Source organism: Ambystoma mexicanum, chromosome 11 (assembly GCF_040938575.1).
Source record: "Ambystoma mexicanum isolate Mex_15411 chromosome 11, UKY_AmexF1_1, whole genome shotgun sequence".
NCBI lineage: Eukaryota > Metazoa > Chordata > Amphibia > Caudata > Ambystomatidae > Ambystoma > Ambystoma mexicanum.
Window position 1 is genome coordinate 1,405,055,973 of NC_090934.1, and position 18,133 is coordinate 1,405,074,105.

Sequence of the window (18,133 nt, forward strand, 5' to 3'; positions counted from 1 at the left end):
ATCTCTAAGACTCTACACAGATCTCTATCGGTGGTCAGAATGTTCCAATGTTTTTGCATTATGACTCTTATTTGTTGGGCTTGTTGTTTGAAGCCTGTTATGAACCTGATTTTCTCATCTTTAGGTTTAATTTTGGGTTTGAACAGAATACTTCTAGAAAGTTTGTCTGCTTTTTCAAAGCATTCTGTCACTGTATTTTTAGAGTATCCTCTGCTTACGAACCTTCTGCCGATATTTTTGGCTTCTTCCTGGAAATCTTTCTCCTGACTACAGATACTTTTGGCTCTCAAGAATTCTCCATATGGTATGGATTTTTTGAGTGATGTGGGATGATGACTGTTGGCATGGAGGGTAGAGTTGGAACTAGTTTCCTTTCTATAGAGTGTAGATTTTATCATGTTTTCTTCTATTTTAAACAACACATCTAAGAAGACCAATTCTTTTCTGCTATATGTGAAGTATATATATATATATATATATATATATATATATATATATATATATATATATATATATATGGGCGGGGTAAGGTGTTAATAAGGGTTGGGAAGGTTTTTTGGGCTGATGTTATAAACAAAGGGAAACAATGTATTTTTCAGTAAAAATGTTTGGTTAAAAATGTTTTCGTTATTTATTCATTTGTTAATAGCACAAGGAACCCTACGGGGATAGGGCAAGACTCTTAGGATAATAAAATGGTGCTGTAGTTGGACCCTAACTGCTTGACTAGCTTGGTCTGGGATGTGCATGCAGAGTGACATTGGGCAGAATCTATCCTTGTTCGAGATAAAATGTAGTGTTTGGTCCCGGTGACAGTGCCGACAATCCATCTGCCCGACAAGTGAAAGGTAGTTTGTCCTCAGAGCAAATCTGCAGATTCCATACCCAAAAACCAGCAATTCCCTTTCATGGCAAAGGAAGTCCATGGCTGCTGTGACGGTTCGCATGGTGTCGTCACTTTTCCCCAGTGGAGAGCCCTTTCCCATGAGGCTAGGGAGGTGTGCCCGCTACCCAATATTCCCCTAGGGGCGTGGGGGGTTTAATGCAGGAGGGCCTCATTGGGAGGGACTCGCCTCTGGGGACATGTACAATCCTTTAGGTACAGCCGCCTGTTAAGCCATGCCACTCCTCAACATTCCCTAGCCCCCCGTTCATACCGTGCCATTTTATCGAGAGTAAGCCCATGTATTTTGGAAGCAAATGGGATATTGCTAGAACAGAACATACTGAGACGAGGAAGAACACAGCAACCAACCCTTAAGTACTGCCACAAGTTGGCTCACTGGAGGCACGAGGAATGCCAAAGAGGCATTATCTGCAGGTGTTGATGCTACGCTCGGGCAGAGTCCCGAGATAAAAAGGAAAGAGAAGAGGGCCTAAACAGAGTTCAATTGCAGGGAAGCCAATACCCCACTGGAGCCTGGGAGTTTCAAACTCCGAATGAGGGCTTGAAAAACAACTGTGCAGGGGACGGCAGCGACAGGCTGCAAGAGTCCATTGTGGGTCTGAGGGGAGCAGACCCAACTGCGAAGCCAAAGGGAATAAGCGGTGGAATGATTGTAACAAGGTGGACCATCGCGTCCCAGAGCGCAGCCAAGACCGTAAGGAACGGAAGACCTCAAAGGTGCACCGGGAACGTCGAAGCGGATGAGAAGTGCAGAGGACAACATCCCAGGAAGGACCGGTGACATGCTGCGTTCCACGGGAAGTTAAAGTGAAGCACGGGAGACGCGGTAGGGATACAGGGGAGCCGGAGAGAGAAGCACAATGTAATGTTCCTCACCCCAGTGGCAGCTATAGGGCTATTGGGGAACAGAACTGTGTAGAGTGCATCAGGGAGGATCTCCGTTGTCCCAGTAGTAATGAAATAACTACTGGAGACTGGAAAAGTGAACCAAGCATCCAAGCAATAATCAAACTGACAAACCTGAGAAGGGTCTGGGCCCCTAACCACAGTGAAGCAAGCATCCGAGGAGAACCTTATCATCACAGTGGCAGCAATGAGTCCACTGACCCCCGGAGAAGGGTGTGGGCCCCTACCCACAGTGAAGCAAGCATCCGAGGAGAACCTTATCACAGTGGCAGCAATGAGCCCACTGGCCCCCATAGAAGGGTCTGGGACCCTAATCACAGTGAAGCAAGCATCCGAGGAGAACCTTATCATCACAGTGGCAGCAATGAGCCCACTGACCCCCAGAGAAGGGTGTGGGACCCTAATCACAGTGTAGCAAGCATCCGAGGAGAACCTTATCTTCACAGTGGCAGCAATGAGCCCACTGACCCCCAGAGAAGGGTGTGGGACCCTAATCACAGTGAAGCAAGCATCCGAAGAGAACCTTATCATCACAGTGGCAGCAATGAGCCCACTGACCCCCAGAGAAGGGTGTGGACCCTAATCACAGTGAAGCAAGCATTCGAGGAGAACCGTATCATCACAGTGGCAGCAATGAGCCCACTGACCCCCAGAGAAGGGTGTGGGACCCTAATCACAGTGAAGCAAGCATCCGAGGAGAACCTTATCATCACAGCGGCAGCAATGAGCCCACTGACCCCCAGAGAAGGGTGTGGGACCCTAATCACAGTGAAGCAAGCATCTGAGGAGAACCTTATCATCACAGTGGCAGCAATGAGCCCACTGACCCCCAGAGAAGGGTCTGGGCCCCTAACCACAGGGAAGCAAGCATCCAAGGAGAACCTTATCATCACAGTGGCGGCAATGAGCCCACTGACCTCCAGAGAAGGGTGTGGGACCCTACCAAGAGTGAACCAAGCACCAGAGGAGAGCTTTCCTGTTGAAGTGGCAGTAATGAGCCCACTGACCCCCAGAGAAGGGTGTGGGACCCTAACCACAGTGAAGCAAGCATCCGAGGAGAACATCATCATCACAGTGGCAGCAATGAGCCCACTGACCCCCAGAGAAGCGAGTGAGACCCTACCAAGAGTGAACCAAGCACCAGAGGAGAGCTTTCCTGTTGAAGTGGCAGTAATGAGCCCACTGACCACCAGAGAAGGGTCTGAGGCCCCAACAAAAAGGAACTGAGTATCCGAGGAGTACTTCCTTTTTGTAGTAGCAACCACAAGCCCACTGAGCACCAGAGAAGGGTCTGGACCCCAATACAAGGGATCTGAAAACCCGAGGAGAACTTCCTTGGCAGAGTCGCAAAGATAAGTCCATTGAACAGCAGAGAAGTGTTTGGGACTTTGCTAGTACCGAGAGAGAGAGTGGAAAAACATACAGAAATTTGAAAGACACGAAAAATAACTTTTCAAATACCCGGAGATGAGAGTCATTCTCCTGGGTACGATACACAACCCTATATTCAAAAGATGCCAGGTGAAGGGAGTAATTCCCCCTGGTCTTATTGAAAATTGTACAAAACCAGTGCCAGGAGAAGGGAGTCATTCTTCTGGTCCAGAATGTGGAGCTGTACAAAGATTGTGTGGAACCCGCAAGCCGGGGGAAGGGGAGTCATTCCTCCTGGCAACCTTTTTACATGAGAGCATTCTTTTGAACACCACCCGAATACCAGGAGAAGGGAGTCATTCCCCTGGGGAAGGTACGTTCTGTTGGATTATATTAGTCTTTAGTTGTAGTGTTAGGTATAGAAGTAGGGATAGAAGTAGGTTGTGACACAGGATGGTGGACTTTGATTTTGATGGACATTTTGATGGATCCTTTACTATTAGTTTGAGGCGGGGTAACCCTCTTAGTTTAAAAAAAATAAACTTTATTTTTGCATTTTTCAAAACTTGTTACATTAACATTCACACCTCAAAGGGGTGTGTTCCCAAAGCACCCGACCCACCTCCCCCATCACCCCCCGCCCTCCCTCCACTCAGTCTGTCACCCCTCGCCGTAGTTCTAATGCCGGGGTTTTTTGCTTGGCCAAGGTTTGTGTCCTTGCATTAGGTGCCGAGTTCCCCCATCGAGGACGACGTGTCATCGGCTGTTTCATTGATTAGGAATGCCACGAACGGGCCCCAGATGTCGGGAGGGCGTGCGTGTTGTGGCAGTGTTTTGATGAAATCAGACTCGACGTCTTGGCAGTAAAGGATGTCTTTCCGCCAGTCTCCTACCGTTGGGATTGGTCCCCGTCCCCAGGTCATGGCGACTCTTCTGCGGGCCATAACCCCTCTTAGATGATAGGGATAGTGAGGACCTTTTCTGTACACTAATAAAAGCCTATAACCACCACATGCCACCTTTGTGTCAGCTTCCTTCTTCGACACCCTTTCAGTGTAGACCAATCCCCATTCACTGGTGCTTTCTAAAAACTCCTCCTTTCTGAGGTAAAGGCCTTCCTCGCTGAGTCCATGCTTCTTGCAGGAGACGGGTCATTTTGTTCCTTCCTGCAGCTGCAGAATGTAACAATGTGTCTCTGCATGCAGCTAATTTACTTCGCAATAGCGGCTACAGAGTCATTTTGCAAAGTAATGCTGCTGGACTGCTCCAACACTGCAATCCTAAATGTACATCTGACAATATGCTGCCCCCCCCCCGACATTTCAATTCTGAATGCTTCCCTGCTGGCCAGCCCAGCATACTAACCCTGTCCCCAATGAAGCCACTTCCTCCACTGGAGCCCTGGATTAACAGACTGGGTCAGTAGATTGCTGCCTGTCTTTCAGAGATGTATGCAAAACCTACAGGGCACTGGTTGGACTCATGAGCTTGAAAAACTGAGCTGTATTATAACGCCTATTAGCACCCTCGGCAGGTGCGTGAGCCAATCAGGTTACTCCAAACCCAGGTTGAATCTACCGATGCAAGACCGGGCTCAGAACAACCCGAGTGCTCTGTGCACCCGCCCTACACTGGCATGCAAAGCTTTTCCCTTCTCTCCTGCCCCCAAATCCAACCCCTCAAACCCCACACTGCCCCACCACAAACCAATTTACCTGAAATGGGCTGCTGCACTCGGTTCCCCACTCCCCGCGGCACCGTCTCCATGGCTTCCTGGAAAGCCATGGAAATTGGAAGTTCTGCGAGCACGCGGTTTCTGCCTTGCACTAACTACACATACCACTAGTCCAGCACTTGACAGAGCTCAAAGGCTATGCACTGTGCGCCACTCATCCTTGTTGGAATCAGAATAATAACCAAGTGGGGTTTCAAGGGCAACATTAGCAGTTCACGACCAGGGACCCTGTGTTGTAGCAAAGGACCAGAGCATGTTTAAGAGTAACCGCCACATGTACCAGCTGCAGCATAAATGCATGGCACGGATCAGTAGGTGTATGAAAAAGGAACACATAGTATAGCATAGACGCAGAATTCAGATTAGCACCCTCACAGAATATAACGACAAGAAAGGTACACATACCATAGCATAGACGCAGAATTCAGATTAGCACCCTCACAGAATATAACGACAAGAAAGGTACACATACCATTGCATAGACGCAGAATTCAGATTAGCACCCTCACAGCATATAACGACAAGAAAGGTACACATACCATAGCATAGACGCAGAATTCAGATAGCACCCTCACAGAATATAACTGTCATGATTAGTCAGGCGAGTACAAAGGCAGCGAATATGGCAAGGGAAATGTGCACCCAGGAACTACGACTCAGGTATGCTAGAACCCAGGAGTGCAAATAGAGTGTGACATCAAAACCAATATATGAAAAGGGATGTGGGGTAAGCACCTGACCGTGAGGAAAGTCGGCAAGCGCCTTACCCCCAATTGCTGTTACAGGTACTGACAGCGCTAAACCCACGTGGAGGGCAAGCAATGACAGGATCTGTGTACTAACACTCTTGATGGTATTACATAAGGGAACTTAAGAACTGTACTCACGAGGACGAGATAAACCTCTTGAATGTCAGCTAGCCCACGAATCATGTTGAAGAAACTGGGACCCCGAAAGGCTAGAACAGCAATGGAAGGAAAACTAAATACCTAAGTGGGAATAGTGTTTACAAAATAGTGAGGAAAACATAAGCATTCACACAGGGCTAGCTACTACCGCACACCACACCTAATAATCAAAGGGAAAATAAATGCAGAAGTGCAGTGGAAAACATGGAATGGATCCTCTAGAAAGTAAGGATCAGGTGCAGGGAAAAACTAAATAACCTATGCAAACTTCTCCCTACCCCTCCAAGGAAAAGACAGGAAACTAAACTAAGAGGAAGGCTAAGGCAAATGGGTAACAGCAGCAAAGGACAGAGTCAAAGAAATATAGAACACAGACAAACTGGGCTGCATCTAAAAGGGGAAAGCACTGAGAATTGCTGCCTGCAAACAGAGGAAGACAAAAAGGGAAATCAAGGGAGCAGAAATCAATTAGCGCATGAATCCGAAATTCAGGGCGGAGGAAACAAGAAAACAGGAACAAGGAAGTAGGTACAAAGGCAAGGAACCAGGAACCAGGGACTAGTCAAAAACAGGAACACTGCAATCGATGACCAGCGCTGGACTGAAGTAAGACTGAGGCTTTTAAATCTGCTTAACGAGCACACGCCTCGGGTGTGCTGATTGCTGCACCTGCCGCCACAGCTGTTACCTATCCTCCACCCAACCTTGTGTTGCAAGGGCGGAGGTGGAGCAGTGGGCCAGGCATTCTGGGAAGCATAGTCATTTGGTTAAAGAAGCATGCTGGCTGCCAAAAACCTGGAATGGATCCGGAAGGGAAGTAGCTGGGAAAATAGGGATTTAGCGCTCCCAAATCATCACAGCACTGTAGCATAAAGTTCGGAGGAAAAGTCCAGTAGGGAATAAACCCCAAATCATGCCCCCAAATGGTGGGAACGGGAGCGAAGGGAGCGAGTCGTGACAGTATACCCCCTCCTACGGCCGGCTTCGGGTGCCCGCCACCCGCACGAGACATCTTCTTTCCATGATGGGAGTGCTTTTTCTTTGGAGGTGGCACTGATGGAAATGGTGGCCTGTGGGCAAAGGCAGATGGGCTTCCATGATAGGAGTGCTTTGTCTTTGGAGGTGGTACTGATGGAAACGGTGGCTTCTGGTGAGGAAGAGACTCATGGTTCGAAGAAAGGCATGAAGGACTTGCAGGACCAGAAGCAGAGTTAGAAGGTCCAGGAAGCTCAGTCACTGGGAGTGGACCCTTATAAGTCTTTGAGGAGGGAGGCAGGCTGGTGCAACATGCCGTAGGCAATGGTAGAAGCTCTGTTAGCCTTTCTGCCGAGAGTGGACATGCGGGAGGTGAGGAAAATGCTGGCTTCAGGAAAGGTTTATGCTCAGCCATTAGAGAAGGTGGTGGCTGAGGTAGAGGTTCAGATTTCCTTCTGTCATCCATCTGGGGAAAAGGCTTGTGATTGAAAGTGACTAAGGTTTGACTGCACATGTTCTACGCCTTGGAGACCTGAAAGTCCAATGGGTTGTACAAGGCTAGTACTCCTGGTGACAGTCGTGTTGCCACTTTGTTTCACGTGGGATACCACAGCAGGGATGTGTGGCATCCTGATAGGAGTGATAGACGCAGTACTTGGTATTTCAGGCAGACTTGCAGAAGGAGCAATAACAGACACATCTTGAACTGCAGCAGTCATTCCCTTCCTTTGGCTACTAGCACCCGACTGGTGCTTCTTGGCGGAATTCTGTTGCACAAGTCCTGTAGGTAATACGCCGGTCTGCACCACCCCTTGTGCACACCCAAATGAGTGGTTCTGACTCACCACTTGGTCCAGCTTGATGACTCTGAAGCGGGAGCTGGCAAAAGTCTCAAACTCTGATGCTGCATCTTTAGGAGGCTCTGATGCTAAAGTGAAGCAGTTGGGAGAATCGTCTTGTGGAAAAGGCAGGCATTCTGGTGCTCCTCCTGAAGCAAAAGAAAGGCAGGCTAGACGTTCATCGACTGTAAATGGTTGGGATTCAGGAGGAATCGCTGGAGCAGAAGAAAATACAACAGAATCTGATGGTGTAGACAGGTATACCTCTGATATTGGCAGCGAGGCTATGCAGGATACAGGCGTCTCATGAACTGAAGGCAAATACTCAGTATACTCCGGGACTGAAGACATGCTCTTTTGATGGACTACCGGAGGCTCTAAAGCTGAAGGATGATCTGCAGGATGAGTCACTGTAGCTGAAGACAGGCAGGTCAGGGGAAACCTTGAGGCTGAATGCATGCAAGCTGGAGCAATCTCGGTTGCTGGATACAAACATGTCCAGGTCTTTGGGACTGGCTCTTGAGTAAATGGCAGACATGGCAGCGGTTCATTGGTTGAAGACAGGTGTGCCAAAGATGACTGCAGGGCTGTGGATTGAATCATAGAAGAGTCAATGGTTGTAGGAGGACAGACAGAAGTCTCAGAAGTTGACAGACCCATCGGTGGCTCAGGAATGAAGGGCACCTTTAGGGCAGTAGACTCCTTGGCACCAGTAACCAAAGACTGAGCTGTACCCTTGCAGTCCCTTTCTTTAGTGGGTGACACAGAGTCTTTTTCTTTGTAGAAGTCAAAATCAATCAGTGGAATCACCATAGTAAAGTCTCTGTTAATCAGGATTTCGTCTATTGTCCATTCCTCTGTTTTAGCTTCTGAAAGAGGCAGATTATCAATCAACAGTTCAGGAACCGCCTGACGGTTCTTTGGTTCAGTATACTGTGGAATGAGTCCATCAGAACATGAAATCTGTACTGTCTCTGACTGTTCGTATTGATCAGAAGTGGCAGAAGGAAGAGTGAACCCAGAGGTAACATTGTTTTCCACATCAGCTTTAACATCTACTTCAGTCTCAGCAGCTGTATCAAGAGCAGGGCCTAAGCCTACGGTAGTGACTGAATCTGTGTATGCCACCATTGTGGATTGTGTTTGGAATTCAGAAGCTTGTATGTGTGCTAGCTCAGAATTATGACAAACTGCTACACAGGGTATTTTTGGTAAAGGAGTGGCTTGTAACTCTTCAGCTAACTGCAATCCCTGATAAACAGCAGAACAATTGTTAGAACCTGTGCCTAGATTAAGCGCTGTGCTAGACGAAAGACCTTCACTCCCAATAGATCTAACAGATCGACAAATATCATGGTTTACCAAAGTCTCTGCACTCAGGGGCTGAACAGTGTTCACTTCCTCCACATCAACAGATAAAGTCTGAGGTGTATTCAGTAAAGAGTGTAAGGTTTTATTTTCCTCTTGTGCAGAAATGAATTCTTGTCTTAACTCCTCAAGTTTAGCTCTTAGCATGCCCTGCATTAACTGTACATCACTATCAGTAGGCACAGGGGGAAGCATAGTGGCATCAGGGCTGGATCCTGCACTAGCAATCTGGATGTGCATCAATTGTACATTGTCCTCTACTGCTTGCAGGTTCTGTGATTTATAGTTTATTTTTCCAACTTGGTCTGTGTTTCCCTTAAACAAACTATTGACATTAGACCTCTTAGCATTAGGGACTACAGTATGTACCTGTGCAACGGAGTATGCGTTAGACTGAGGGTAGAAAACAGAAGTTATGCAAGAAACCCCTCCATTCTTTATGTTGGTATCATGAAACTGTTCTATCTGAGGTGAAGCACAACTGGAATCATGGGGTTCAACAACAGAGGTACTCTCGTATAATAACTCTAACAGTGTGTTGTTTTCTGCGGCTAAGGCTTGTGCTGACATAGAATCGGGATCAAAACCAAAGATAGAACTAGGATCAGGCCATGTAGGATGTGCCATCCTATGGGAAAAATACTTTGCACGTAAATGCCCATTCGTGACAAGGAGTTCATTGGAGTCAGGACTAGTGATTTGATTGTCACAGGTAAATGTAGGGGAAGCTTTCTGTACAAACTTGTTAGAGGCCTTGCTGCCTTTCTTTCTTAAACTTGCCATATTCAATGGGAATTTTGGGCTGGTCATACTGTCATGATTAGTCAGGCGAGTACAAAGGCAGCGAATATGGCAAGGGAAATGTGCACCCAGGAACTACGACTCAGGTATGCTAGAACCCAGGAGTGCAAATAGAGTGTGACATCAAAACCAATATATGAAAAGGGATGTGGGGTAAGCACCTGACCGTGAGGAAAGTCGGCAAGCGCCTTACCCCCAATTGCTGTTACAGGTACTGACAGCGCTAAACCCACGTGGAGGGCAAGCAATGACAGGATCTGTGTACTAACACTCTTGATGGTATTACATAAGGGAACTTAAGAACTGTACTCACGAGGACAAGATAAACCTCTTGAATGTCAGCTAGCCCACGAATCATGTTGAAGAAACTGGGACCCCGAAAGGCTAGAACAGCAATGGAAGGAAAACTAAATACCTAAGTGGGAATAGTGTTTACAAAATAGTGAGGAAAACATAAGCATTCACACAGGGCTAGCTACTACCGCACACCACACCTAATAATCAAAGGGAAAATAAATGCAGAAGTGCAGTGGAAAACATGGAATGGATCCTCTAGAAAGTAAGGATCAGGAGCAGGGAAAAACTAAATAACCTATGCAAACTTCTCCCTACCCCTCCAAGGAAAAGACAGGAAACTAAACTAAGAGGAAGGCTAAGGCAAATGGGTAACAGCAGCAAAGGACAGAGTCAAAGAAATATAGAACACAGACAAACTGGGCTGCATCTAAAAGGGGAAAGCACTGAGAATTGCTGCCTGCAAACAGAGGAAGACAAAAAGGGAAATCAAGGGAGCAGAAATCAATTAGCGCATGAATCCGAAATTCAGGGCGGAGGAAACAAGAAAACAGGAACAAGGAAGTAGGTACAAAGGCAAGGAACCAGGAACCAGGGACTAGTCAAAAACAGGAACACTGCAATCGATGACCAGCGCTGGACTGAAGTAAGACTGAGGCTTTTAAAGCTGCTTAACGAGCACACGCCTCGGGTGTGCTGATTGCTGCACCTGCCGCCACAGCTGTTACCTATCCTCCACCCAACCTTGTGTTGCAAGGGCGGAGGTGGAGCAGTGGGCCAGGCATTCTGGGAAGCATAGTCATTTGGTTAAAGAAGCATGCTGGCTGCCAAAAACCTGGAATGGATCCGGAAGGGAAGTAGCTGGGAAAATAGGGATTTAGCGCTCCCAAATCATCACAGCACTGTAGCATAAAGTTCGGAGGAAAAGTCCAGTAGGGAATAAACCCCAAATCATGCCCCCAAATGGTGGGAACGGGAGCGAAGGGAGCGAGTCATGACAATAACACACGAAGAAAGACATGAAGAACACGTTATAGTTTGTTTATATCGTGTACCATTAATGTCCATGAGAGAAAACCTAAGAAAAACTGGGACAAAGAAGATTATGAGTGCCATATTGAATGAGCGTGCGAAAGGGATGAAGGACTTCTACAAAATACCACGGATGGCCTATGACAACGTCATAAATGTTGGTTATGTTATGTGGTCTTGTACTGCGCACAAAGCTTATATGTGCTGTTGGCAGTTTCAGTTCAGAGAAAACTGGTCACTGAGCGTTGAGGCGTTTTTGGTTGGTAGCTGTCATGTGGTGTTGAGGCATGATTGTGCATGGGTGATTTGTGTGTATTTGTGTTTCGTTTCATGTTGGCTGTTGTGAGGTGTGTGCAGTTTGTGGTGCGGTAGAGGTAGGGTTCTGTTTGGTTTAGAGTTTGAGGGTGAGTATGCAGAATATTGAATTTTTAGTGCAGTTAGTTAAGTGCAACACATTTCCTACCCCCAATATACAGCCAAGTGCAACGCATTTCCCATCCCCAAAAATCCATCAAAGTGCAACACATTTCTTACCCCCAAACTACAGCTGAGGTTGACATGTTTCCTACCCCCAAACTACAGCTGAGGGTGACACATGTCGTACCCTTAAACTACAGCTACGGGGTGACACATATCCTACCCCCAAACTACAGCTGAGGGTGACACATTTCCCTCCCGCAAACTACAGCTAAGTGCAAAACATTTCCAACCCCCAAATTACAGCTCAGGATGAGGTATTTCCTACCCCCAAACGACAGCTGAGGGTGACACATTTCCTACCCCCAAACTACAGCTAATTGGGATACATTTCCTACCACCAATCTAAAGCTCATGGTGAGGCATTTCCTAGCCCCAAACTACAGCTGAGGGGGACAGATTTCCTACCCCCAAACTACAGCTAAGGGTGAGACATTTCCTACCCCAAACTACAGCTAAGGGTGACACATTTCCTAACCCCAGATACAGATAAGGGTGAGACACAAATAATTCCCAATAAATCTATCGGGCTATCTAGGGGATGAAGCCGTAGTCTACACATTGTTATGATACGATGTGATTGTGGTAATGTAGAAGTGGCAGGGTTCAAATTTAGCGCTGTACTGGCTGTGTTCACCGCCTGTGCCCCCTTACCTTAGTTGTAGCTGTAGGGTGCTTTGTCGGTCGTCCATGGGTGAACAGGGGCAAACAAGAAGATGAGCTGAAAAGAAGGAGCTGCCCTTTGCATCTGGCCCTTAGCTGACTGCCCTGTGAGGGATGTTGTACAGAAGGCTTCCCAGACACATGGGAACAGCAGCACCCAATCTGGTGGAGAAAGGGTGGGATGGGGTATGGGGACGGGAGAGATCGGGGAAGGGCCTTGGTAGGGGTGAGGAGGCCGAGAAAAGGGGGAGAGCAAGTCCCAATGGGCACGGGCAGAATGGATAGAACAGTGTTTACTGCACTGGACACCACAAGCAGGGGCTAAAGGCTTGTGGTTTGCTCTGCGTGCAGGGGAGACGGAGAGAGGTCTCTCTGCTTCCCGGTAAAGTGGGAACAGCAGCAAACAATCTGGCTAAGAAAGTGCAGGATGGGGGGTTTGGGGAGGGGAGGGGTAGGGGAAGGGCCTTAGAAGGGGTGAGGAGGATAGGAAAAGGAGAGAGGAAGTTCCGGTGGGTACAAAGAGAAGGAATAGAACAGTGCTTACCATGTTGGACTAACAGCCACCACCACGAGCATAAGGATGGCGGGGTCCGTGGAAGGTGAGAGAGCCAGCGAGTTTCAAATCAGCCGGTGCTACCCAGCTGAGGAAGCCTTGGATGCGTGGCGTCCGTTACAAGGAGGCCAGTTAGGTGGTAATCCCAAAGACATTTGGAAAGGGAGAATGCTCGAAAGTTGAAACCATGATGGAGTGTACCAACTGGGAGAAGGTACAGAGACAACTCACCAACGCATTACCTTAGCAAGTAGAAAAGACAGAGAACGCTAAAGCAGAGAGAAGACATGCCGTGAGTTGTCCTGACCCCAAATGGAGGAAGAGTGGTGTTGTGACCACAGGTAAGAAGCGGTGGGATAATGGGTCCATAAACAACACTGACACCACGGTTGAAGAGTTGACGGAGAAGGAAGCAAACGGAACAGTGCAAAGCAACAGTTTCAAGAGTTTCTGAAAAGGGCTGAAGCCGTTCTGACATGAAAAGAACAGGTCCCTGTCCACATAGGACCCAGTGACGTTACCCAAGCAGAGCCTAACGCAGTATATTGAATTGTATTACTTAGTATAAATTATTAAATGCAAACCTATTCAGGCAGTCCCTTGGAACTTGTGTCCATTTTTGATCATTTTTACACTTACTTTAAAGCCTCTCATATGTAATAAGACACAACATGTTTTCATACATTCGATTTAATCCTATTATTAATTGTTTAAAACATACCTAACATGCACATATAATAACATTCCTAACAACCCAGATGCTATACTAGTCATTGTGCACACAAACCCCCTACTCACAAATGTGCTTTACATGCAAAATTAATAATGTGCATCTAAACAATACAATAGTGCAAATACGCAATGTGCAACAACGCAATTTTATCAATTATTCGATCCCTTGAATCTTTTGATTAAGTTGAAAAGATTCAGAGTACATACATGAGAATAGGTACCACTGTAAGACTTATAATCATCTCCAAGAACATAGGTTTCACTGTAAAAATAATAACAAATGGACAAAAGACTTGTAGGACTGCCTGAATAGGTTTGTATTTAATAACTTATACAAAGTAATACAATTCAATATACTGTGTTAGGCTCTGCTGGAAGCAACACTTTTGTGTATTACATACTCCTTCCAGTGACAAGACAGTATTGGAAATATCGAAAGAGTAATAACCATTACTGGAATGCTCATACTCGTCGCAGTCACAATAAAGTATTGGAAATATCGAGAAAGTGTATTAATCTTTACTGCAACACTCATACTCATCCCAGTCCAAAGGAAGGATTGGAAATAAAGAGAGAGAGAGAGAGAGAGAGAGAGAGAGAGAGAGAGAGAAAGAAAGAGAGAGAAAGAGAGAGAGAGAGAGAGAGAGAAAGAGAGAGAGAGAGAGAGAGAGAGAAATAATCACTACTGAAGCGCTCATACTCTTCCCAGTAAAAGGGGAACATTGAAACTGTCAAGAGAGAGTAATAACGATTGCTGAAACATTCATACTCGTCCCAGTATAGGGGAGGCATTGAAACTGTCAAGAGGGAGTAATAACGATTGCTGAAACATTCATACTCGTCCCATTATAGACGAGTTAATAAAAGGAAGTGTGTAAGAATATTGGGATTTTACAACCTGTGATGATCGGGATGAAAGATATATAATACAAGACTGGAAGAACTTTTGTGAAAGTAAAGAGAAATGTGTTGAGAGCCCAGGACATAAACAGAGGTCATACCACAGGAAGAAGAACAAAAGAGAAAGAAGTAAAGAGAAGTAAAGGAACAGATGAAGGCCTGGAAGAATCCAGCACCTTAACTGTATCGCACAATGAGAGTGGTGGCTAACAAAGGTTTGTGAATTCCATATTGAAACGAACCTTGGGAAAACCTGTATAACAGGAGAATGGAGTATTTCCCCTGTGCCTTAGTTCTTACAACACTGGTAGGGCTCAGAGTAGACTCGTTTTGGATGGTGGACAGAACCTGATTTAAGACTTGCAAAGATGACTGACGAGCCCTTAGTTTGTTAGGCAGTGATCACACATAGATTATGGACAGTTAGGCCTTTGTAGCTTTTCGTTAAATAAAACTACACTAAAATGGTACATCAGACTCTGTGTCCTTCTTCTGACCCGCCACAGTACCCTGAGAAATAATTCATTCTTGGGGGCTAAAAATGTAAAACTATTTAGGGATTGGCAAATGTGGCAGGTGAATTGAGTTGCGCAGGATCACTATGAGATGGAGCTGGAATTTGAGCCCAGTGAGGCCTTCCAGGCCAGTTCCCATCCCGGGGACTGGACTGTAGGGAAATGGGTGAGCGAGTAGCTGCCTAGAGGCTTGTTAGGACTGGGACAGAAGAATGCATGGCGATACTATTAAACTGATGAAGGGCTAAACCCGCCCAATCACCGCCCCCACCCTGCCTGCCCAAGCCCACCTAGTCTTCCATGCTGTAAAAAGCATCAGCATTACAGTTCTCCCAACATCGCTACTATTGTGTTGAAAACAGTCACAGCCAAATCTGCTCAAGCAATCGAGATTTCAGACTCCCCTTTTGCCTTCTGATGTATTGACACACTTTGTACTTCCGGGTTGATATATTAACGAGAGGCTTGTTCTTTTCCCTGACGCTCGCAGGCAGAGCTTATAAATGTCTACACTGAAATGAGAGAAAGAGAAGGTCGTGTGGAAACATTTGCAGCGGCTGCCTTCAGGAAATTGGTGCCTCTCCTGTGAGTCCCAAAAAGAAATCTAATATGACCTCCCACGACAGCGCTCTGGATCGTATTTGTAAACGAGAGTCCATATGACTGGAGCACAGGGAGGTACATGTGTCGCTTTGTGGGCCAGGACGAGTGGCGGGAGCTGTTATCCAGATGCTTGAAGAATGGAAATGCGCCTGCAGGCCGAACCGGAAGTAGGAAAGTGAAGCTTCCTGTGAGAGGGCCCCGGGTCAAGGGGCTGTCCTGTGAATTCTCCTGCCATGGACTGCCACTTGTCACTGCTTGGCTGAAACCCTGTGTGAGTTGTTTTCCACTCCAGGGTGGTTTCTGCCTTACATGCCCTGCTTGTCTTGAGGGCTTTTTTAGAAGGCACAGTTTGCAAGAAGGAGAAGGATGCGTTCAATTCTAATTTGCTTCTTCTCCCTTTTTTGGGGGAGCTTGTATCCCAGCATGCTCAACGCCTCCTTCCACTAAGTGTCCCTTTCTCTGTATCTGCCGACTGAATGAGATCCTGAGATCCTGGGTTACAAAGTGCAAAAGCCCTTCATCAGGACATGGTATCTACCTGCTTCACAGAGTGGGAGTTCATAGCTACAATCATGGGTGGTGAAAAGGTTTCGCTGGTTGTGTCACATGCGTTGATGCTCGTGCCTGGGGGTCTCGTTGTATCCTGTCTCAATCCGCTCCATGCATCTCTTGTTTGTCCTCTCATAGCTCGACCATGGAAGAATTTATTTCATTAATTGTTTTTTTATAACGCGCAAAATACCTGAGTTCGGTTTTTAAGCGTGGAGCTGGGATTCAAACCTCTGTAGTTCTGCGTGGTCTTGCTTCCAAGACCAACACATTGCCCCTGTGCTATCCTCCTTTCACCAGTACAGACACCTTGTCGTACAGGAAGGGCATATTTTTAGAAGGGCACTGCGCGTTGGGTCTCTGTGCAACTGTCTAATTCTGCTATGATCCTATGACCCTACTGCGCTGTTTAGTGGTGAACCACGACGGAGTGCGACCCCTGGGAATCCTTCTTCCTGCTTCGCTGTTGTGAGGCAGCTCCTAGGCGCCTATGCTAATGCTTGATGTCTGAGTGCCTCTTCTGTATTCATCCTGCATGGAATGTTCTGATCCATCGTGCCGCTTGCTGGCCACCTCTGCTTGCTTCTGGTCGTCGCGGTGGTCCGGTGCGTACACTGGGACTCAGCATACGTTGAGTAGCGATGCTGAGTGTTGTAAGGTGGCACCTTGCATGGGGGTGAGAGGAATATGTTCCATAACTGTGGGCATGTTGAGTGTCTCCACAAGCATCTGCATCATTCCATTCATATGTTTCCCCAGGGATTGTTCCTCTGACATCGAAAGTCCCATGTAGGCGTCTAGCTCAGTACATTCCTGTGCATTCAGCAGGGGTTGGCCGTTGTTGTTTTTCACCCATTTTGTGACGCTTCATGTTGAGAACATGTCTTTTAGTGAAGGTACAGAAGTGCATTTATTCAGTGATGGCTGTTGCCTCAATAGTAGACATCAGTACTTCCTCGCCGCCGTTCCCCTCCAGCTGGGTGCCGCCATGCTTATTTGGCACAGCGCCATTGTTGCTTTTTGGCCCGCTCCTTGACTTGGGGAAGCACCACCTCTTTCATAGTAGTTTCTTCTGGTAGGCCACAGTGCACTGCTGGTGGTGTGGCCAGCCCCGGTGACAGCATATGCCCCCCCCTCCCCGGCGAGACTGACTGATAGTTTGGACCCTTTAACCTTGAGCACGAGGCATGAGATTATGGTCCTCCTTGACCTGATTACATGGACTCTGTGTCACTGCTGCCCTGCAACATGGGGGTTAGGCTCCATGAATTTGCTCACTTTGAACTCTTCTTTTGCACTTTGCTTGTGATGTAATTACCTATGTATGCTTTTCTATGATGTAATCACTCTGTGCGCTTCCTTTCTGTAACCAGAAGCACTGTAACCAATCTCTTAAGCATAAGCGCCTAGATACCTCCGGGTTTTGTGTGCTAAATAAATAAAAGAAATCAAAGAAATAAATAAAACAATTACATTGATGTACACCTGCAGATGGATGCCTCAGCGCTCCATTCGGGACAGCGTTTTGTCCTTGGGATTATCAAAAGATGTAGAGAAGTGCATTGTGGTTAATCGCGGTGGGGAATTGCTTTCCATGCGGGAACATGGGCAAGTCTTCGCGGACAGATCCCATATGAAGGCTCCCCTTTGCAGGTGCTGTGTCTGTCACGTGATGGGATTCCCTCTCTGGCATGTGTGTGTGCCAGGATTTGCCAGAGCCCATATAATAGTTCCACCTTGCCTAGGTACAGGGTGCAAAAGGATCCCAGACTCTACACTACTAGCAAGGCTTAACTGACCAGCCAAGAACACAGAATCATGTGAAAATATGTCATGCATGTTCATACATGCTGGCTTATAAAACATGTTTTAAATAGTAACCGGTACCTGGTGCCTCTTTGCAAGGACATCATTGGAGGTGACCTCTAGTAGGCCGTGTCCCTGCAATGTATAGACAGGGGCCGAGTTTGGGAGGAGAGGACCAGGTTCACTCAAGCTGAAGAGA

The 18,133-nt window shown here is 47.0% G+C and overlaps 1 protein-coding gene across 3 annotated transcripts in view; it reads left to right on the top strand.

Moving 5' to 3' along the window:
- Positions 1-18,133, top strand: part of ADAMTS17 (ADAM metallopeptidase with thrombospondin type 1 motif 17) — a 1,111,828-nt gene that overhangs the window by 528,239 nt on the left and 565,456 nt on the right. The window lies entirely within an intron of this gene.